The 23128-nt window shown below is 58.5% G+C and overlaps 1 protein-coding gene across 4 annotated transcripts in view; it reads right to left on the reverse strand.

Annotated features, from left to right (window-relative positions):
• Positions 1-23128, reverse strand: part of KCNJ12 (potassium inwardly rectifying channel subfamily J member 12) — a 39981-nt gene that overhangs the window by 11396 nt on the left and 5457 nt on the right. Inside the window, exon 1 of one of the 4 annotated variants that reach the window (XM_046674404.1) lies at positions 21320-21385. The exons of 2 other annotated variants lie outside the window; for them this stretch is intronic. The gene's annotated coding sequence lies outside the window, so the exon portion shown is untranslated. Of the gene's footprint in view, positions 1-13188; positions 13210-21319; positions 21386-23128 lie in introns of those variants that run through there. One more of the 4 variants, XM_046674405.1, reaches the window with a different exon arrangement.

The raw sequence follows: 23128 nt of genomic DNA on the forward strand, positions 1-23128 counted from the left end.
TATAGATGGACAAATGATGGACGGATGAATGGGTGGGTGGATTATGGATGGATAGTTGGCTGGAAGGGTGGGTGGATGGATGGGTAACTGGGTGTGTGGATGGGTGAGTGGGTGGATGCATAGGTGAATGAATGGATAGATGAATGAGGTAGTTGGGTGAACAGATGAGTAGATGGGCAGATGGATGCCTATATGGATGGGTGCACACTGGTAACTTGTCAGAGACTTGCCTTGGGCACACACACATCCTATGTGGTGCCTATAATCTCCAAGCCTCAGTTTTCCCATCTGTCAAAGGGGTCCCCTGCTTTCCTCTCCAGTGTGCTGTGAGGACCAGGAGAGAATGTGGTGGGAAGGGGCTCTGTGAATTCCCAGAGGCAAGCCAACTTGAGATCCTCTTCTCACTTCTCCTACCTCCCAGCCACTGGGGCCATGAAGCTCCACCCTTTCACAGCCCAGGCTGGCTGTAATCCACTGTCACACTGGCTTTTCTGGCTGGGATCAAGGAAACTGTTAGTGAGTCACCCCCATATCATAAGCCTCCTGGGGTAGGCGACAGATGTGGGTTCAAGTCCCAGCTCTGCTTCTCACAAGCTGGGTGACCTTGGGTGAGTCACTTCTCCCCTCAGGGCCTCCGCTCACTCTGGCAGGGGATGGCCTGGTGGTACCTCTTCACCCTCCAGGCTCTCACCCCACAACTCCCAGTCCTCAATCTCCTGCTTCCTCGTCCCTCTTCACTCCCCGAGCAGCTCCCGCGAACCCTGCAACACCTCTCTCAGCCCTTCCACTCTCAAAACTGACAGGGAAATCGAGGCTCAGGGAGGCTCCCTCACAGACCCACACCACCCAGCTGGGAACCTCCACGGCCAGGACATCTCTGATCATCTGTCCTCCCCCTCGAGGGGGCCCACACTGTGCCTGCCCAGTCTGCTCAGTTCCCAGTGTTGGCTGTTCCAACCTTCACAGCCCCACCTGCGGGGAGAGATGCTTCTCCCCAGGGGACAGACGGGGAAATTGAGGCTGAGAGAGGCTAAGCCACTTGCTCCAGGTCACCTGGAGCTGGAACTCTGAGCAGAGGCGGTGTCACAGGACAGTAGGGAGCAAAAGAAGTTTAGGGAGAAGGGGCAAGGCTAAGAGGGATGGACAGCCTGCCCCTCAACTTCCTGTTGCTCACTTGGCCTGCCGGCAGCTCTCCCAACCTCACTCCTGACTCCCTGTTGCCTGGAAAGTGCTTGCTGCAGACCCACAGATCCAGTCGGATTTGTTCTCACCCCTGAGGGAGGCAAAATTAGCTCCATTCTACACAGGGGGAAACTGAGGCTCAGAGCAGTGACTTGCTCAAGGTCACAAAGCCACTGGGTGAGTGGCAGCTGGGAGACAAAAACCCAGGACTCTGGCTGCCCTGCCCGGTGCGCCCCTGCCACCCTGCAGTGGCCGCAGCAGTCCACGAGGTGAGCTCAGCCCTCTGAGTTCACTAGACACTGCCTTGGCTCACGGGCACAGTCCTGATGGGGCAGGTTAGGGCAGGCAGGGTTTGCACATGACAGAGGGGTGGCCCCAGCCCAGACGGGCTGGCCTGGCCCTCAGTCTGCCAGCAAGCAAGGGCAGGGCCTGGGCCAACAGGAGGCTCCCTGATCCTCGGGCAACCGGGGGCGGGAGAAGGGGGCACGGCAAGCACTTCCCGTCCTGAGGCCCTGCTTCCTGCTCCTGCTGGCCTCCCCACCGATGTGCCCCAGGAAATTCATGTGGTGAGGGAGGTAGCCCTGGGTGCCAGGCCTGGCTCAGCGGGACTCCGGGAGGCAGCAGCTGTCATGACCATCGTCCCTTTGCAGCCCTCCCTGGAGGGGCCAGCGAGCCCCTAGTCCCGCACTTGAGGGCTGGTCACCCCCTGGCTCACTGCAGGCCCTTCCCTGGGCCTTGGCCTCCTCATCTGCAAAATGGGTGGACCCCAACTACCTTAGGAGGCTGTGAAGAGGGTAAACCAAGGCCCTGTCCCCGTGTCTGGCACACAGCAGACCCGCGGTAGGTGCCAGGTACTCCCAGTGTCCTCAGAGGGGTTTGCCAGCTCGGACAACCAGCAAGGGCAGCTGAGAGCAGAAATGGGGATTCCCGACGGGATGGGAAGCTGGCGCATCCCGGACCCCCCCCCCCCCCAGGGCCCGTGTGGTGCTTTCAGAATGCACCCAACAAGCAGCGAGGCAGGGGAACCCTGGGCTCCGCCCCCAGGGGCCCAGCTGCCCAGCTCCTCCATGTGGATGCCCCAGCCGGCAGGCAGTGTCAGTGAGTGCTGGCCACAGCAACCACAGGTGACCACGACCCTCAGGCTCCTCACACTCCTCGACCTGCAGACAGGGGTTGGGTGCACTGACCCCAAGGAGGGGTGGACATCTACCCTCTGAGCCCTGAGGTGAAGCCAGGGCAGGAGGTTCTGGCCCCCAGGGTGGATGACAGGTCACGCCAGCCCGTAGGGAATGTTTCCAAGGGTATTTTTATCTTGAGAACATCCTTCTACAGGGGGTGGGGGCAGGAGGGAGACAGTGTGTCCTTGGCCCCAGGCCCCCGGGAGCAGCAGAGGACAGAGGCCCCTGGGTGCCCTGGGTCACAGTGGCCATCACAGACACAGGCCTATCCCTGCACTTTGTTGCATCCCAGGAACACGTGGGACCTGGAGGGTCTTGGGGTTTTCCTGGGGCTCCCAGCTCTGCTCCAACTTGCTGTATGACTTGGGACACATATCTGTCCATCTCTGGTCCTCCCTCATGAATCAACCTTTCCTGAGGGCCTATTCAATGCTGGGCTCAGCTCGGCACCAGGAACTTGGAGAGGGACCAGCAAGCACCTGCCCATGTGGGGTGCCCTGCTGGGCAGGGAAGACAGGAGGAAACCAGCCACTACCAGAGGCTGGATCCAGCCCTGGTCAGAGCCCTCAGAGCCTCACCCTGGCGGGGGCGGGGACCTGCATAGAGGGAGTAGCAGAGCACAGTGAGGGCAGCCTGGGCCTGACTGCAGCACAGCACAGCGAGAGGAACTGAGAGGCCGCAGATTGGGGTCTGCTCTGCACACACGGGGCCTTGGCACGGCCCTCCCCACCCCTGAGCCTCCCTGTGCCTGTCTGTAAACAAGGGGGCTGGTCCCGCCGGCCCCACAGTCCAGGATCCGAGGTATTCGGGGCTGAGGGCGTGTAGAAAGACAGGGGCACAGCTCCTCAGCCTCAGGACAGGGGGCAAGGCGCACTGAGCACCTGCACACAGGTGCCGGGGCCAGGGCATTACAACAACAGGTGAAGAACCCGAGGCTCTGAGAGGCCCTGGATGTCACTGCCACGAGTTTGGACTTGGTCCCAAGGGTGACGGGGTGCTGAGGAAGCTCTGAAAGCATGAGTTCCAGAACAAAACGGCTCAGGTTCAAATCTTGCTTCTGTGCCTTCCTGTGTGACCCTGGGCAAGTCATGTAATCTCTCTGAGCCGGTTTTCTCACCTATAAGATGAGATTAATAATGGCATCTATCTCTTGGGGTCATGACTGGGTTTCAGCAAGTTAATCTATAGAGGTGACCCAGCTGGACATGTCCCGTCACCACAGCTCTGAGCCCCTAACTCACTCCGCAGAGGGTCAAAGGCCCAGGTGGGCCTCAGCCGGCAGCCCTCCATGCAGGAAGGAATGAGCAGATGGCCAGGGTGGGGAGGAGCCGCCGGGCCGGCCCGGGACGGGGCTGCCCGCTTCTACTACAAGCTTCAACTTACTTCCAGGCTCAGACAGTTCCTAAGCCCCAGCATGCGCACAGGAGGGCAAGGGCCTGCGAGAGAGTGACAGGAAACGGGCTGGATAAGGAGGACCAGGAGAGAAAAGGCTGGAAAGTTTGCCAACATAAAAATATTTATGATGCTGTTTATCAAAACCCGTCGTGAGCAAAACAACAGGTAAATGACAAATGTTCGTCATGAAAGGGATTAACGTACTTCACTTGTAATGAGTTCTTACAAATCAACAAGAGAAAAGGACACAGTAGGAGCGCGTGGAGGGCCAGGGCTGGGCTCCCCCTGAGGGCCGCGTGATCCTCAGCAAGCACAGCTCAGGAAGGTCCAGACTGCAGAGCCTCAGTGTGGGCTGCCTCTGCCTTCCAGAACTCGAGGCGTCCTTCAACAAAGGATGCCTCCTCCATGAAGCCTTCCAAGACTTCCCTGGGTCCCCTCCTGCTCCTTGCCAAGTCCCCGGTACCTGTTCCTTGGACCCCTGGAACCAAGCGCCCAGCTTCTGCTGGGTGCCTGGCATTGCATCAGAGAATGTTCTGGGTGGGATGGCCCAAGCATCTTTGACAGAGGAGGAAATAAGGCACAGAGAGGAGCACAGCCGTGTCCGAGGCCACCAGTGTATGAGCCACAGAGCTCAGCCTAGCACCCAGGTGTCCTGCCTCTTGTCCCTCTGTGCTCCAGCCCCCTGCTCCGAGGAGCCTCCCAGGCCCACTTTGCCCCCATCAGGGGAAAGGCCCTACCCTGGGCTTCATTGCTGTCAGGGCTGGGCCAGCCCCGGCTGCAGTCCCCATGCCTGGACGCTCCGGGGAGGCCCAGGGATAGTTGTTTCTTCAGCTTCCCTTTTTCTTTTCCTTCTTGTTTTATAAATTTGTCTTTATTTGGGGAATAGAAAATTCACTGGGAGGGCCCGACAGGTTCTGAGGGCCACGGGGTCCACCTGGCATGGCGCAGGCTGAGCTCTGAGCTCAGGAGTCCAGGAAGCTGGGTGGGCTCTACAGAGAGCCCACTGCTCCAGCCGCGGACCCCTTATAGCCCAGGTCTGGGAGCCCCGAGGCCACAGGCCCTCGCTTGCTCCCGGAGTCGCGCTCAGCACTGTACTGCTCGCTCACTCAGCAGCGTCTCCCAGCCTCTACTGTGTGCAGACACAGGGCTCGGGACCACAGTCCAGTGCAGCAAGACACACAAAAGCACACCGGGGAGGAGAAAACCCGGGCAGCTCTGGAGGCAGGGCCGGCACTCTCCTGGAGGTCAGAGAAGACCTCTCTCAGGAGGTGGCATCTTACCTGAGATCTGCATAAGGAGAGAATGTGGGAACAGTGTTCCTGGAAGTGGAAACAGCAAGGAGAAAGGCCCTGAGGCTGGAATGCTAATCCACGTGTTCAAGAAACTGGAGGGAGCGCAGCGGGGCTGGAGATGAGCGTGCCAGGTAGAGGGGAGAGGAGAGGAGAGGAGAGGGGACATGGACAGCTCAGAAAGAGTTGGCTAAGGACACACAGTCAGGTGGGCAGATGGGAGCACCTGCCCCCCCTTCCTCATCTACCATTGGCAATAATAATCTGCATCCCAGAAATGGCGCTCACAGGAAACACTTCCGCCTCCTCACCCGCTGCCTGCCAGGCCCTCTCCCCTCCACTCCACTCCAGGACCCCGCCTGTGCTTCCCAGTCCTGGGCCATACCATGCCGGGTGGCAACTGCCCATCCCTCCCAGACCCTCCCGTTGGGCCAGGGGCCCTGAGGCCAGGGCCTGGTCTGCCCGGAGCAGAGGGCCAGGTTCCGGAGGCTGTGGCGTGGGGGACTGGGCTTCCCCTATTAACTGCTCACACCAGTGCAGCCCTGCAGGGAGGGGGCGCAGCTGTCCTAACAGTCTCCTCCGAGCTCTGGACCAGCCCACAGGGCAGGGAATGTCAGCTTTTTGCCAGGCCAGCAGTGGGGCTCCAGGCCAACCCTCAGGGTATCAGCTGGTGGTCGGGGGTGGGGGGGGGGGGGGCCCCCCCCCCCCCTTAACATCCTGCTAGGAGACAGTACAATGCCTGCCATGGGTGCCTCACCCAGAACAGCCAGGAGGATGGGCCTGGGGGTGTGAATGACCCTTCACTCCACCAGGGCTGGGAAACCGAAGCACAGGCCACAGTGGGGAGGACTGTATTGGTCCCCAGACCTCCATGGGTCTGCCCAAGGAGACTGGGAGCAGAACCAGGGAACCTGGGGGCGCACAGAGGGGCCTGGCAGGCTGTGTGGTCCCTGCCGCAATGCAGCGTGTCCCAGGAGGTCCTGTGTGGGGCCCAGGGATAGAATCCAGGGCTCTGTGAACTTGGCGGGGTTAACACCTGAACGTACCCTCTTTTCTCTCTGCAAAATGCACGGTTCCCTCTGCGCTGAAGGGAGGCAGCAAAGCCTCCAGCTGGGTGCTCAGTACACCCGGCACTGGCGCCTGGGTGAGGCCGGACAGCGAAGGTGCGATTAAGCAACCACACGCTAATTACGGCATCACACTGTGAAATGAGCCTTCCATAAGCATTGCACTTTCCAGGTTTCCTTTGTACCTGGGTTCTCTCATGCATTCAGAAACGTTATCCTGACCAAGTGGACATCAAAGGCGTCCCCAGTCAGCCAGGTAGGGACCAGACAGCGCCAGGGGCCAGAGGAGGCGCTCACACAGAGACAAGTGTACGAGGCATGAAGTTGGCAATGCCACAGCTCGTGCCTCACACACAGCAGGGTGCACACCGTGACACGTGCTACTTCAGCTCATGCTATCGTTCCTTTTGATGGAGGCAAGAGACTGAGGCTCAGAGAGGGTGAGCACCTTGCCCAGGGCCACACAGCAGGTCCACAGCAGAGCTGGGTGGGAATCCAAGGCTCCCAGAACTGTGGAACGAAGACTCAGAACTCGACCGTGCACCGTGGCCATGGTCTCTCCAGGTGGCTCAGGACCACCTCCTACTGGAAGCCTCCCCGGCTGGTGGCTCCCATCTGCCTCCCCTCACGGCTCACTGGCGCTGTGGGAGGCAGCAGCTGCCAAGAACCCAGGGCTGGTGGGGCAGCGGCCTGGTGTCTAGACTCTGTTCGGCCCCTGCTGTGCTGTGTGACCTTGAGCCACTGGCCCCCTCTGAGCCTGTGCGCAGGAGAATGAGGTAGATTTGGAGGCATTTGTTCTGGAGCAGGGGATGTGACCAGCAGGTCCCTGCCTCAAGCGCAAGTGGGGTGGCCACTGAGAGCCCCAGGGCTAGCTTTCTCATGCCTGGAGCTTTTATTTAGCACCTGCGGTGTGCATCTTCAACAACCCTATGAGACAATGCATGGGTCTCTCCCTGCCCCAAGAGAAAAAAACAGGGTCAGAGAGAGAATCCAGCACCCAGAGCACCCGGCCAGTGCCCGGGGCTGCCCCTCCTCGGCTCTGCATCCTGGAGAGGTCGTGTGCACCTGGTGGCTGGGGCACGCGGCCAGAAGCTGGGAGAACAAAGCCAGCAGGGGAGGTGTTGGGGTGGGCCTGTGGATCCCCCTGGCCTGGTCCCGGCCCTGCCTCTGCCTCTAAGGCAGGCCTGTTTCCAGATCCGTAGAAGGGACCTGACTCTGCTACACCTGGTGGGATCATGCAAAGGGCCCAGGTCAGGGTCCAGCAGACAACAGGGGCTCGTGTGTGCACACAGCCTTACACAGATACATGGCCTGGGGCACGGGTGCATTTTATTCCAGGAATATCAAGGTGTGTATGCACCAGACCCAATTTCTGTTTCCCCGGAAACAGTCAAGGATTTCGGAGCAGGTCATTTATTTGGGAGGTGACTCTGAGGACCAGGGAAGGATGGCAGCCAGCAATGGGTCACCACCATGGGCACGTGGGCTCCAGCCCACTGCTGCCTAGAATGCTCACCTCAGTTATCCTCCGGAGGGGCAAGGAAGCCCCTGGAGTTGCCCCTGGTGCTGTGGGAGGCAGGGGCTGTAGGAGCCTGGTGTCCAGACGCTGTCATCCACTGAGGACAGCAGGGCAGAGGCGAGACGGGTTAATCCCCACAGCTGCCCACTCAGATGCTCCGGCAGCCAGAGGAGGCGCTCTTGCAGAGGCCAGGGGGCAAGGATGAAGCTGGGAGCCCCCACCACTCACGCCTCACACACAGTGGTGCTTGTCTTCGTGGGCACTGCCTGTGCACGCCCCTGGCAAGAGCAACTGGCACATGTGCAGTCTACTGCATGTGTGGTGTGCACACAGACATGGGCCTGTGTCCTCACAATGATAGATCTGTGCCTAGATTTGTGCCAGGGCCGGACACTCTGGGGTGGTCACTGCATATCTGCTCTTGCACACGTGTATGCGTATGTTCAAACTTTGTGTATACACACGTGTGTACAAGGCACAGCACACACATTCACATGTGTCCAGGCTATGTGCGTGTGCAGGCACCGTGGTCCCTTGCTCAACCCTGGCAGTGGCCATGGGGTGGCGGAGATGGTCTGGTCACCTTGGCAACGGGGCAGGAGCTGGCTAAGCTGGGACAGCCTTGGTTCAAAGGCAAAAAAAACAAAAACCCCAAACCACTGAACACAAAGAGGCTGGGAAAAGCAACTGAGCCGGGCGGCGGGGAGGGGCGGGCTCAGCCCAGGCTCTGCGCACAGCTCCCCAGGGGCCAGGGACAGGTCTGAGGCCAGGATAAGGCCCAGCCAGGTGGCAGTCCCGTGTGGGACCCCTTTGAAGTGCTGGGGAGCCCACCCAGGGGGCAGCAAGCAGGGATGAGGTGGCCCCACCCAGTCCCACCGACTCCACAGGACAGAGGAGAGCTCACTTCCAGACTCACTGCGCCCCAGCAGGGGGCGCCCCAGACACCAGGCACTTTGCAAACCAGGGACGCTGGGCTGTGCCTGTGCAGAAGTGGCCCTCGCTGGACAATTAGCGCGCTAATTGCACTCGCTGCCCCGTGGCCAGTGCATTAGCCCCGACCGTTCGATGATTTATTCATGAGCTCCCTCCTCTCCCCACGCGCGTCAGCCTGCTGCCTGTGCTGGGGGAGGGGGGGGGCGGGCCAGCTCAGACGCTTCCTTGTCTTTCCTGGAGAAGACTGCGTGCTGTTTATATTTCATCAGAGTGCACAGGGCTCAAACCGCCGGTGACTCGCTCTCCGAAGGCGACAGGGAGCTGACACCGCCCAGGCAGCATCTGGGAAGTGGGCTCTGCTCTCAGGCAAAAGGAGTCTGAGGTCTCTCCCCCTCTTCCAGGGTGGCCCTCGCTTGAGAGCCTGTGGCAGGACCACCACTCACACTTACAGGGGCTTCACCGTGACCGCCTCACTGTGTCCTGAGAAAGCCCACAGGACAGAGTCTACTAATATCCCCACCTGACAAATCAGGAAACTGAGGCTCAGAGAGAAGAAATGACTTACCCAAGGCCACACAGCCTGTCAGAGGCAAAGCTGGACGCTAAGCCCGGGCAGGAAGCTCCAGAAGCTGTGCCTTCACTGTGCAGCATTTGGCCTGTGGAGGCCCAGAGCAGCCCTATGATGTGCACACTGTTATGATCCCTGTTTTACAGATGAGGAAACTAAGGCTCAGAGAGGTAAAGTGACTTGCCCAGGGTCACACAGCCAGGAATCGAAGCAGACAGGTGACCTTGACTGATAATGTGTTCCAATCCGTGCCTTGGGTGAGCCCCCGATGTGCCAGGGAGCACCCCAGGGAGATGAAATGGCTCCATGCAGTCAGTCCCCACTGCTCCCTGAAGCCGAAGCCACGTGGGGTCCTTCACCTGTCAGGGTGGCCCTGCCTCAACGCCCAGTCCCACCTTCCAGACACTGAGGGGGTTCCAGCTTGGCTGACTCTAGGGGCTTCAAAGACCCAGCTGTCAGCACAGTGACAAGTGGGAAGGGCCCTGGGATCGCGGTGCTGGCCTCTCGTCATCACCCTCACAGAGAAGGGGCGCCTGGCCCGGCCACGTCAACACTGGACTGGGGAATTCTGGGACCCTACCCACCCGCTGGGCACCCCCCACCGCTGGCTTCTTCTGAGACCTGGGAATGGAGCTGGCTAGAGTGGCAGGCTGGCCCGCTAGGCCTTAGTGTCCTCATGGGTGAGGTGGGGGCTGACAGCCTCTCCCAGGGTTGGGACCAGCATTCGAGGACTCAGCGCCCAGACGTGGCCGCCGGGGTGGCCTCACGCTGTCCGCACAGCACACACAGCGCACCTGCCTCAACACGGAACTGCAGGGCTCTGCCGCGGGCCAGTTCTGAGTTCAAGTGCCGACTCTGCAACTCCCTGGTGTGTATCTCAGGCACCCGGTTGCCCCTCTCTGAGTCTCGACGTCCCTGCCTGTCGGCTGGGGACGTCATGGCTCCCCCAGAGCAGTGGTGGACAGAAGGAGCCCAGGGGCAGCACTGAGCTCCGGCCTCAGCACGCACTAGAGAGCCGACCAGCCTCTCGCCCGCTGCCGACTCCAAGGCCTGGGCAGCAGCACCTCTGAGCGACCCCCAGGCCCCTTGCTTGCCGGACGGGGACTCAGAGATGGCTGGTGGTGCCTGGGCCACACAGGAGGGCAGGCACCAGCCAAGAGCAGCCCCGCCACTCACCCTGGCACAGCTGAAGCGGAAACACCATTCCCTGCTCCCGGGTCGGTCCATGGGGTCCTTCCAGAGCACCGCCCCGTTCAGACACGGCGAGACCTGGGGCAGGTCACTTCACCCTTCTGGGCCTCAGTTTCCCCATCTGTGACATGGGGCAGCAAGCTGTGGTTCCTGTGCGGGTTCGCCAGCTCACGTGGAGCTCGGGGCCGCGCCCGGCAGACATGCTCGCTCCCGGGAGGCACAGCAGCAGGGGTGCTTCCGCGCAGGGCTGGGCTCCCGCACCGACCACTGTGGGTGTCTGCGCCCTCTGTCCAGGCCAGCCAGCCCCAGGGGTCCTCAGGTACTGCCAGGTGCCCCTTTCCCACGGCCCCCGCGGGGCCTGGAAAAAGTTGCTCTTTCCAGGAAAATGAACCCACGTTTCTTAGGGTTCACCTCTGGGCACACTGGACCCCCGGCAGCCCCTCCACACCTGTGCCCAGGATGTTCCCCTGCAAGGCACCCAGCTCCTGGCTGACCCCTGGCTTGTCCTTGAGGGCCCCAACCCTCTGCGGCCCCTGGGTTTCTCTCTGTCACAGCCCGGACCCCACTAGGCTCCCCCAGTCCTGGCCTCGAGTGCTGAGCTGCTAGTCCTGACTCATCTCTGGAATCCCCCAGCACAGGGCCAGGCATAGGCTCGGCTCCCTGTCTGTGTGCAGAACCACCACACATCAGGCTGGGACCCACTACTCGGCCTGGGTTCTCACTTAAGCCTCACAAGAGTCCTACAAGGTAGATATTATAATTTTACAGAGGAGGAAACTGAGACACAGGGAGGTGGCCTTTGAACATTGGAGACTTCATGTGGGCTGCAGCCTGGACCCTGACCCCCCTGTCTGCTGGAGCCAGTGGGGTGGCAGGAGAGGCCAGCCCTAGTGACCAGTAGCACCCTGCAGTAAGGATGGTCCCCTCAACCCTCAGGGACGCCCCCTAACCCTGAGCTTGGAGAAGCCACGTTCTGCTGGCCATGGCCCACATGAGGGGTCCTCAGTGCTCACTGTGGGGCCAGAAGGCAGAGGAATGGGGCGTGGGAGCTGGCATCAGGTTCACGGACTGAATTGTGCAGTCCAGGCCTCTGCGGTCTCATCCGTAACATGGGTCCTGGGGTCTAAGTGAGACAAGCCCAGTGCCCAGGGCAGAGCTGGCATCAGCAATCGGTTGTGGAAGGAAAGGGTGGAGGGGCCCTCATGGCTCAGGGTCCGCCAGCCTCCCTTTGCTCAGGCCTCCACCCTGTGCAGGCAGGGGTCTGAGATCGCCAGGAGGCATTAAAGGGCCGGTCAGCAGACAGGGTTGGCCCCATGAGCAAGAGAGAAAAGGCACCCAAGAGCCGGCATCAAGGCAAGAGCTGCACGGGCCGCGTGGGGCGGGGTGAGCAGCTGGCGAGTGGCCCTGACTGGGCCCCCAGCGGGCTTCTGAGGGCTGCCCCTCCCGCCGGAGCCGGACCCCTAGACGGGGGCCCAGAGGAGAAGCTGAGGCCTCAGAAAGTCCCTAAACCACTCTGAGCTTCACATCCTCACCCGCACACGGCTGACGAGCGCGCCACACCTCCCAGGCCTGTCTCGCAAAGGCACTGTGTCAACACCCAGACAACTAAGCAGCGGCACAGGCTCCCGGGAAACGCCCCTTCCCGAGACCCAGGCGCCTGCAGTCGCCCTCCAGTCAGGGAGCAGGGGGCGACAGGTGAGCGAGATGCAGGGAGCGGCGGCAGTGAAGGCACGAGGGACAACAAAAGACACAGAGACTTAGAATCCAGCCCTGCCTGGCAGCAGCCTCAGCTGCCCCTGGAGAGAGGTGGCCGGAGCGCCTGAGGCTCAGCGCACAGAGCAGGGGAGTGGGACCCAAAGCCACATCCTCACTCCCCCCCAATGCCCTCCCCCACCAACACCTGCGGGTCACAGTCGTTTCACGGGCCACAGCGCACACGCCCCTCACACCTGCTTACAAACTCAGACACAAACCCTCCACACAGTCAGGGCCCCTGCATGGCCACAGCACACACAGACCCACAGTGACTGTGTCTCAATCGCCCACACCCGCCTCCAGACCTCCTCATCTCCACAGTCCACAGCAGTGTACACTGCCCCAAAACTTACCCATCACCATGAGCCACACCCGTCTACACCGCCTGCCATTCAGACAGCCTGGCCCCATCTACATGGCTGGTCTCAGGCCCCACCCTCTGAACCCGCTTGCCTGGGCTCTGCTGCCTGAGGATGCCGGGTTGTGAGGAGAGGCAAATAGAGAGGAGGGTGGAGTCCATGAAACCCCACACTCCCACCGCACCAGCACCCGCAGGCCTGGGGAGCCAGGTGGCTTGGACCCTCTCCAAATCCAGTCGCCAGGAGCAGGCCTGGTGGGGGGCTCCTGCCGGCTCCTCAGCGCTGACAGGCTGATTAGGGGTGGCCATCAGCCGGGCCCGCGCCTCCTGCCTCGAGCAGCTGCAGCCGGGGTGGGGGTCACAGAGGGAGGGGGCCACTGTTGGGAGGGAGTGTCTGTCCCCTGCCTGCCCTTCCATCCCCAGTGCAGCGGGCAGACCCACGCTTTTCTGGGGAGCACCTCCCCACAGGACCGGGCGCTGCTGGACACATACATGTGTGTCCACGACCCCAAGTGACCCCATGCTGAGCACCTGCTATGTGCTGGGTCTGCGGGACCCTGGACGCATGGTTCCACTGGGACCCCCACAGGCAGCTTATTATGCCCATTGTACACCAGGGACCCTGAGGCTCAGAAGAGACGAGAGGGGAGCCGCTTCCAGAAGCCCCCGCGCTGGCCGCGCACCTGGCGCTCTGCACAAACCACCTTGGCTCACGGCGACTGATTTCCAGGAGGCACAAGAAGGAGATCTTACCCCATGTGCAGCCTGAGAGACCAGCCAGCTCTTCGCAGCACTCGGAGGACCACAGCACCCACCAGGGGGTGGGGAAGCAGTGTTTGCTGTCCTAAGGAAGAAAGAGCAATACCAGATGCCGCGCGGACCCGGGCCCTACAAATGGCCCCTCCCTGCTCACGCTGTTCTATTCTCCTTGCTGTTCCTTGAATCCAGCAAGCACTGTCCACCTCTGGCCTCTCCCCGGCCCTCTCCCCTCAGACGGCCTCCTGGCTGCTCCCTGACGCCACGCAGGCCTCTGCTCAGACGTCCCCCTTTCCTCTCACACACCCCATGGTCACTTGTCCATGAGACTGAGGAATCTACCCTCAGTCTTCACTGACATGTGAGGGCAGGAATTCCTTTTTCATTTTTGTTTTTTTCCAAGACTATTTTTTAGAGCGGTTTGAGGCTTACAATAAAACTGAGAGGAAGGCACAGAGATTCCCCGTACACCCCCCACCCCACGATCACAGCCTCCTCCACCGTCAACATCCCCCACCAGACTGGGACGCTTGTTACAGTGAACGAGCCTACATCGACACGTCACGACCACCCAAAGTCCACAGTTGACATTAGGGCTCACTCTCGGTGTTGTACGTTCTGTGGGTTCGGATGAACATATAATGACATGTGTCCACCACTGCAGCATCATACAGAGTAGTCTCACTGCCCTAAAAGTTCTCTGTGCTCTGCCCGTTCACCCTTCCCCCCTACCCCAACCCCTGCAACCCCTGACCTTTTCACTGTCTCCACAGCCCTGCCTTTTCCAGAATGTCATATGGTTGGAGTCATACAGCGCTGTACCTTATTCAGACTGGCTCCTTTCACTTAGTAATGTTCATTTAAGATTCCTCCATGTCTTCTCATAGCTTGATAGCTCATTTCTTTTTGGTGCTGAATAACATTCCATCGACAGGACGCACCACAGTTATCTATCCATTGAGCTACTAAGGAAGATCACGGTTGCTTCCAAGTTTTGGCAATCATGAATAAAACTGCTGTAAACATCTCTGTGCAGGGTTTTGCATGAATATATTTTGATCATTTGTGTAAATACCACAGGCTGTGATTGCTGGATCGTACGGTAAGAGTATGTTTAGTTTTGTAGGAAACCGCCAAGCTGTCTTCCCAAGTGGCTGCACCATCCTGCATCCCCAGCAGCAACGAATGAGAGTTCCTGTCACTCCACATCCTCATCGGCATTTGCTGTTGTCAGTGTCCTAGATTTTGGCCATTCTGTTAGCTGCGTAGCAGTATGTCATTGTTCTAATTTTCAATTCCCTAATCACGTAAGATGTCGAGTATCCTTTCATAGGCTTATTTGCCATCTGTATGTCTTCTTTGCTGAGGTGTCTGTTCAGGTCTTTGGCCCATTTTTTAATCAAGCTGTCCATTTTCTTATTGTTGAGTTTTAAGAACTCTTTGTACATCTTGGATAATAGTTCTCTATCAGTTATGTCTTTTGCAAATATTTTCTCTCCGTCAGTGGATTGTCTTCTCATTCTCTTAGCATTGTCTTTCACAGGGCAGAAGTTTTTAATTTTAATGAACTCCAGCTGATCAATGATTCCTTTCATGGATAGTGCCTCTGGTGTTGTACCTAAAAAGTCACTGCCATACCCAAGGTCATCTAGGTTTTCTCCTACGTTATCTTCTAGGAGTTTTATAGTTCTGCATTTTACATTTAGGTCTGGGATCCATTTTGAGTTAATTTTTGTGAAAGTTGTAAAGTCTGTATCCAGATTCATGTTTCACATATCAACGCCCAGTTGTGCCAGCACCATTTGTTGAAGAGACTGTCCCTGCTCCTTTGTCAAAGACCAGTTGACGATACTTACGTGGCTCTATTTCTGGGCTATTCTATTCCACCGATCTATTTGTCTGTTCTTCCCCCAATATCCCGCTGTGGCGATTACTGGAGCTTTACAGTATGTCTTGAAGTCAGGTGGCGTTGGCCCTCCGACTTCGTTCTTCTCCTTCAGTGCCGTGGGGGCTGATCTGGGTCTTCTGCCTCTCCATAGAAACTTCAGAATCAGTTTGTCAATACCCACCAAATAACTTGCCGGGATTTTAACTGAGATTGCATTGACTCTCTCGATTAAGTTGGGAAGGACTGACACCTTGATAATATGGAGTCTTCCTGTCCATAAACATGGAGTCGCTCTCCATTTCTTTAGTTCTTTGATTGCATTCATCAGAGTTTTGTAGTTTTCTTCATACAGATTTTATATATACTTTGTTGGATTTATACCTAAGTATTTCATTTTTGGAGGTGCTAATGTAAATGGTATTGTGTTTTTAATTTCAAATTCCACTTGTTCATTGCTGGTATATGGAAAAATGACTGACTTTTGTACATTAACCTTGTGTCCTGCAACCTTGCTATAATAACTCATTAGTTCCAGGAGATTTCTGGTTGATTCTTTCAGATTTTCTACATAGACAATCACGTCATCTGCAAACAAAGACAATTTACGTCTTCCTTTCCAATCTGTACACCTTTTATTTCCTTTTCTTGCCTTATTGCATTAGCTAGGACTTCCAGTATGATGTTGAAAAGGAGTGGTACAAGGAGACATCCTTGCCTAGTTACTGATTTGGGGGAAAGCAGAGGCTCTCACCACTAAGTACGATGTCAGGTCTAGGATTTTTGTAGATATCTTTTTCAAGTTGAGAACATTTCCCTCTATTCCTACTTTACTGAGAATTTTTATTATAAGTGGGTGCTGGCAGGCCTTTGTTTTGACCCCTAGAATATCCTGGTGCTCGGAGAAAGTGCCAGCCCATGGTGGGCCCTCAGGGATCACCTTCAGAAGAAACAGGTGCAAGGCATAGAGAACTGTCTAGCAGAAATAGGGAGGCTTGCCACAGTGATGGCTTTGGGTAGGCGAGAGGGGAGGAGGCCCAGCGGACAAGGGAGATAACAATCCATCCATAGGAGGGTGGAAGGCATGGTAAGGCGTACAGGTGCTGTGGGGTGGGTAGCTGTGGTGGAAGCGAATGAAAATTCTCTTTTTTGCTTTTCTCACTGTCAGGACCTTGGAGGGGAGGGCAGGGCCCCAGGACGAAGGGGGCAGGTCCTGGAACAGAGCAGGAAGAGGTGGGTCTGGAACCAGCCTCCCAAGCTTGGAAGCGGGGCCTAGAGTGACAGGGGTCCATGAGGCCACTCAGCCACCCTGAGAGGCAGAGGGCTGCAACTGGACTCAGGGGGTCGTGTCCTTTGAGTCTCGTCCTCGCATGTCCAGGAGGGCCAGGGTGGGCTCAAGAGGCAGGCCAGCAGGGGACCTCTGCCTTGATGCCTGCCCAGGGCCACAGGGACAGCTCTGAAGGGCTCCCTTAGGTCCCCGCTGGCTGGACACTCATCTGGGAGGCACTGGTGCCATAGCAGCCTCCCGTGGGATCAGGGGTCAGAACCCCCTCCCCTGGGCTACCTTCTCTGCTCTGCCACGCCCAGCACCCCTGCACCCCGCAGAGACTTCTACTCAGGCCACATGAATTCATTTAACTTTGGTCCAAAGTTAAGTGGATAAGTGAATGAACGAATAAGTGATTGACAGCTCTGTTGTCTCTACAAAGCTGCCACCATCACATCCTGGGGCATCAGACAACATTCACGGGCAGGTTCACGGACAGCCCAACATGCCCACCCTCCACATCCACAGAAGTGCAGAACTCAGCCATGAGCGGGGTGGAGCTCCCAGGACATGGGGCCGGCGGAGAGACTCAAGCCCCACTGCTACCTAAGAAATGGAAAAAGCGGGCATGGTCCCCACCCTGAGAGCTTTAGCAGGGCCTTGGCCTAAATCTTTCCCCTGCATGAGCCTCCCAGCACACAGTAGGTGCACAAACAATGATCTGTCTTTCCATCCTTGTCTTGAGGGGGTAAGAATGAGGAAGAACGGACCAGCCCCATGTTCTGTGGCCAAGGTCACAGGATGAAGGGCCGCAGATCCTTCAGTGTGGGTGTCAGCTCCGCCAACCCCTTCCCCTCTTGGGGCCTCAGTCTCTCCACCTGTAAAATGGACAGGACTCTGAGAACCCTCCGTCACCTGGAATCCTGAAGTAGTTCTAACTCCGGGCACACACAGTCACAGCTTAAACAGGGGAGACTTAGCCCCATTTCTCAGAGTAGGGAAGTGAAGCTCAGAGAGGTGAGGCTGCTCACCTCGAGCCACATACGAGAGGCAGGGGGCGGCCCCCTTAACTCCAGGCCAACCTGGCTCGTGCCCAACACTGCATCTCCCAGACCCTCGGCCCAGGGGGCCGCCACCTCCCTCCAGGGAGAACCTGGCAGGGCCTTGGTACACTTACAGAACTTCGTGCCTTTGGGGAGAAATTCCCCATTCATGGGGCTTCTCAGTCTGAGTTCAAATGCGGCTTGGCCCCCTGCCCCGCTCCGTGCCTCACCTTGGAAGCCCTGCTCCTTGCCGGGCCAGGACGTCTCGAGAATTAAATGGGATAATGTTCGGGAAAGCGCTCAGCACAGCGCCTGGCACCAGAGGACACCGCGTAAACAGTCATTTCATTATTATTTTTGGGCGCCAAGTCTCGGCAAAACGTCACGCCACTTCCTGAGAAATAAAGGCACCCGGTGACCCCGCAGGCTGCTGAATCCACCGCCAGGGCTGCACTGTGCTGAGGCCCCTAAAACACTGAGAGCCGCCAGGAGCCGAGGGGGCAGGACACGCAGGCTTCCGCCCCGCGGCCTCGGCCCGGGCACCACGCTCATGGGTGTGCTGGCCGCCTCCAGAGGGACACGGCCTGGGGCCAGGGCATGAACCCAGCGCCCCCTCCGGCGGCAGGAGCTCTCAGGGAAGCGGGGGCTGGGGAGCCCCGGGGACCGGCGGAGACTGCGGGCTCCAGGAGGGGACAGGCGGTCCGGTGGCCTCTCTGAGCCTCGGTTCTGGAGGCTGGAAATGAGGCTGCTGCTCCCGGAACCTGGGCTTCACCATGAAGACCCACTAGCATGAGAAAGGGCCCTGCGTGCGGCAGGGGCAACCCGCCCGCCTCCCGAGACGCCCCGGGGGAAGGAGGCTCAGGGGAGTGGCCTCTGCACGGGAGCCACAGCAAGGTGTCTAACGCAAAGAGAGGCTCCCCATCCGGCTCCAGGATGAGAGAAACACGGGGAAGCTGCTGAAGGGCAGGCACCACCCTCCTAGGCCAGGACGGCGGGCCTGGGTGATAGGCCACACGGGTGGGACTCGGGCAGGTGTAACCCCGCCAAGGGAAGGGGCAGGGAACAACCCTGCCCCAGGAGGGCGCAGCAGTGACAGCTCTCAAAGTCACAAAGCCACAGGCCCTCCAACCCAGCGAGGCCGTTTCCAGAACTTTTTGCTTGGACGGGCCAAGGACGAGGCCATGTCTCTGGTGTTCACAGCAGCATTATGGGCAATAACCGCCAGCAGTTGGAGACCTAAAAGTGCACCAGATGAGGCAAGCTAACCAAAGAGAAATTCAGCCTCAGGCAGGAAATACCAGTTAGATTTTAAAACCATTTTGCAGATTGAGGTACTAATAAAAGGTGTCGTCCACCACACCCTCCCCGACCCAGGCTGAGTGTCGCCTCTCATTGCTCCCAACAGCTCGGATCGAGGGGAAGGACCGTGAATAGCTCCATTTTGCAGATGAGCAAACTGAGACACAGAACAATCAGGTAATCTGCCAAAAGACACACCGTTGGTCAGTAGCAGAGACCAAGCATGTAACCCCAACACTACGTGTCTCCTAGGTACATTGCTAAAAAAGAGTATTCTTCTTAAAAAAGAAAAAGTGAAGACACAAGGCAGCATACCCGGATTGGTCATGACCACGGTCCAGGCTGACCAGGCATGGTGGTTGAATGATGGCCCCTCTAAAGAAATGTGTCCACCTAGAACCTGTGAATGTGACCTTATTTAGAGAAAGGATCTTTGCAGATTTAATTAAGGATCTGGAGATGGATCATCCTAGATTGGGATGCGCCCTGAATCCAATGGCAAGCACCCTTATAAAAGAAGAAGAAAGAAGACCTAGGGAGAAGGCCATGTGAAGACAGAGGCAGAGATTGGAGGATGCGTCTAGAACCCTGCTCCGAGCCCTGGGGCAGCCACAGAAGCCAGAGGCAACCACTTTCTCCAGAGCCTCAGCAGGAGGCAACTCTGCCAACATCTTGACTTCAGACTTTCGGCCTCAGAACTGGGAGAAAATAAACCTATGTTGTTTCAGGCCTCCAGTTTGTGGCACTTTGTTACGGCAGTCACACGAAACTAATACAGGGTTGCCTTGCTCCCCACTTTCCCGCCCCTGTTTTCTTTTCTGGACCCGGCTGGCTGATTGTCCTGCCAGACGTCTATGCCCGTGCTCCTTGGACACCCCAGACACAGAGTCAGGATTGGTTCAACCCATTTTCCCAGTGTTCTCATTTTGCAAGGTATGGGGCCCAGCTCCCCATCCACTCCCGGTCCACCTGTGCTTGACCTGCAGGGGAGTGGAGGAACCCAACAACCCCCCCAGCCACAGCTGGTCCTGAGACCCCCAGGAGGGCAGCTGGGTCAGGATAGGGCCCAGAGCCTGGTCGCCTGGCCCCGGGGCTTCAGGGCCAGGCAGCTGCTGTGGGCTTGGGGCCAGCCCCGTGGTGCCCCTGAGGCTGTGGCTAGGAGGGCCAGGAGGAGAAAGGAAGAGGCCAGCCAGGGTCTCCTCTGTTACAAAGCCCCCAGGGAGGGGCTGGGCCACTCTGTGGCTGCCCTCAGGGACTTCTGGGCACCCCCCTGCAGTGGTCCTGAGGCTCTGGAGACCCCGGAGGGGCCTGGCTGCCCTGGCCGGGCAGGTGCTAGCGACAGCTTGAGGCACAGCAGGCGGGGGCGCTGGGCAGATTGAGCCTCCGGTCCACCTGCAGAGGGGCGGGAGGGAGGCGGGGAGAGGAAGCTGCCCGGCCCTGCCCTGCCCTGCCCACAGAGCCGAAGAGGAAAAGGGATGAGAAAGCGGGTGCTCAGACGGGGTGTGTTGTTCATGCTCATTTCACAAATGGGTAAACCGAGGCTCAAGGAAGAGCATGGGGGGATTAACTCCTCTCCCAAACTCAGTCTGTTAGACCCTTTCCCACAGGGGCCCTCAGTGGAGCAAGGTGGGAACTGTCCTTCTGATTCCTCTCCAACCAGATTACAGGGTGACAGGGCCGGCCGAGCAGGTGGTGGGCGCCAAGATGGAGAAGCTCAGAGATGAATCGGGGCTGACCAGTTCCCCAACAGAGGCCCGCCTCGATCCGAGCGCCAAGGAGGAGCCAGTGGCCGTGGCGAGCACCCTCCCAGCGGCGTGTGCTCAGAGCAGAGGCCTCTTCCCGGTCCAGGCTGCCCCGGGCAGGAGCTGGACTGGCCCAGTGGTCTCGGGCCCAGAGGGGACAGGACGCGCCCAGAGTCAGGCAGCCTGGCTGCAGCAGGGGCCTCCCTGCAGCGCGCTGGCTGGGGCCACACTGCTGGGGAGACAGAAAAGTGCAGATTCCCAGGCTCCGCCCTGGACCCTCGGGAGCAGAATTCCCGGGAATGGAGTCAGGAGATCAGCATTCTCCAAATGCTCCCAGAAGGTCTGAGGAGGGAGGTACCCGGCGAGGCTTCAGCGCCTCTCCCGGTGCTGCGCCAACTCGACAAGTCTAGGCTACCCTCCATCTCAAAGAGGACACAACTTCACAACTCAAAGAACCCACGACCATGAACTCCAGCAGCTCCGTGTGCTCATGCCTCTGACTCAGCCTTCAACCCGATGCCCATCAAAGGAGCGAAGATGGAGCCCCGGGGTCCAGGGCACTGGGGCACCGGAGGGGACAACAGTTATGGAATGACCCCACACACACACAAAAACCAGAACGAGAGAGGGGACCACAGATGTTGGTATTTTTATATAACCACATTCACGCGCTTGCATAAGCACTCAGACAACCCAGAAGGTTCTCTAGCAATGGTCACCTCAAGAACAGAAAGCTTCGGAGCGGAGCTGAGGGGGAGATGGAGTTGGAGAAGAAGAAATGAACTTTCTATCCTTACTATTGTTGGATTCTTTACCATGAGCATGTAACACTCTTGTCCTTAAAAGTTGTAACAATTAACAAAACAATATGACAAAGTCTATGCTTCCTTACCTGTTAATTCATTTGTTTCTTTTATCCTCCACACTCACCCAGACAGCAACGCAGTCCCACGCTCAAGAGCTGATCGTTGAAAGCATGAATGATGCACAACTCTGACAGCCTCAGAGCCTGCGTCACTGATACTCGACAAGCCGAGACCTCCAGGATTCTGAGAAGGGAAGGGAGGGGCCAGCCAGAAAAGAGATATCCAGGGGCTGGTCCCTAGGGTGGCGTGTTCGGGGGTTCCCAGGATCTTGTCCATAGCCTGTTTTCACAAGGCCCCCAGGCAGGCCTGTAGGAAGCCCCACTTTTGAGGCCCTCCAGCTGCCGTGGATCCCAGCACCCCCAGGAGCCCGGGACGTCCGTCTGCCTCTGTCCTCTGTGTGACCCAGCCAGACCTGCCCTCTGGGCCTTGCCAAGCTCCAGTCCTGAGAAGAGGCTAGATGGGGCCAGCTCCCCCGGGCCCTCCCCAGTCCTCCTTGGGCCCCCACAGGCCTGAGTGGAAGCCTGGCCTGGCCTTGGCCTGGAACCAAGAGCCCAGAGGAGCAGAGACAGGGGCAGGGGTGGCGCAGCTCTTACTACCCAGAATGCCAGCTGCTGGCAGCGATTTATTTTTGCTTTAAGTGCCGGAGAATTGCAGGGCTGGAGCTGCCAGCTCAGGGGGCTCAGGCTGCAGCTGGAAGGAGCGGGAGGTGGGCAGGGAATGGAGGCCACGCATCCCCACCCTGACCTCTCCTGCCCTCAGCCGTTCAGCCTCTCCATCACACACACACGCACACACATGTGCACACGGCTCGGCACCTCAATGTCTCCACCCCCGCCCTCTCGGGCCTCATTTCTCCTAAGTAAGTTTCCACAGCTGCGAGGAAGCTTTGAGGGCAGAGGGTCTCGACACTGCCCCCTCTTCTGGAGCGTTGTGCCGCCTCTGGCTGGGGTTGTCCCTCTCTGGGCCTCAGGCCGCCACTCCCATGGCGGGGCTGTCACGTCCTCCTCTTCCCCAGGACACTCCGCTCTGGTCCTGGTTAGGACCTGGTCCCTGTGCACGCACGCGGGAGCCTGTCTGTCCCCACAGAAGGGTGTAAGGAAGACCCCAAGACAACAGAAGAGCCTGTGCTTTGCCAACTAGATGGTATGTCTGTTCTTTTTACAACAGGGAAGCTGCTGAAGTTGATGATGGCAAATTAAAAAAAAAAATTTAAACCTGGGCATCACGTTCAAAAAAGAGATTGGGTGCAGGAGGTGGACCATGGGCACGATACACAAGCAGCTGAGGGTCCTCTGAAAATGCTTCACCGGGCAAAGAAGGGAGACAGTGCCCACCCCCGGCACCCCAGGCCCTGCAGCCGGCCTGCACACATCCTACTGGAGGCCAGCACCAAGAGCCCCCCAGGGAGAGCGGGGCTGAGAGCCGAGCAGCCGACTCCCTGTGCCTCAGTTTGCTCAGCTCTGCAAAGGGAACAGCTTCTGCCCCTCTCAGGGCTGAGGTGGGGACACCCTGAGCTGGAAGCAGGCCAAGTGCCAGGGACACAGCAAGGTCGGGGCCTGAAGCAGGTGAGGTCACAGGTAGAAAGAGCTCACTGCAGAGTAGGGACATGAAATACATGCCAGTCCCTCGCCCTCACGTGGACAGGGGGCAGGCCAAGGGCTCGGAGGAGAGGTCTGAACGCCCGCTCTGCCTCCGACCAGCTCCGCGACTCTGGGAGAGTGACGTCACTTCTCTGAGGCTCAGTTTTCTTATCTGCTGAATGGGACAACAATTCTGGCTCCCGCTGCTCCTGAGCACGCCCTGTGTGTCAGGCCCCAAGCATGGATGAACAGACC

Source organism: Equus quagga, chromosome 11 (assembly GCF_021613505.1).
Source record: "Equus quagga isolate Etosha38 chromosome 11, UCLA_HA_Equagga_1.0, whole genome shotgun sequence".
In the NCBI taxonomy this organism is placed as follows: domain Eukaryota; kingdom Metazoa; phylum Chordata; class Mammalia; order Perissodactyla; family Equidae; genus Equus; species Equus quagga.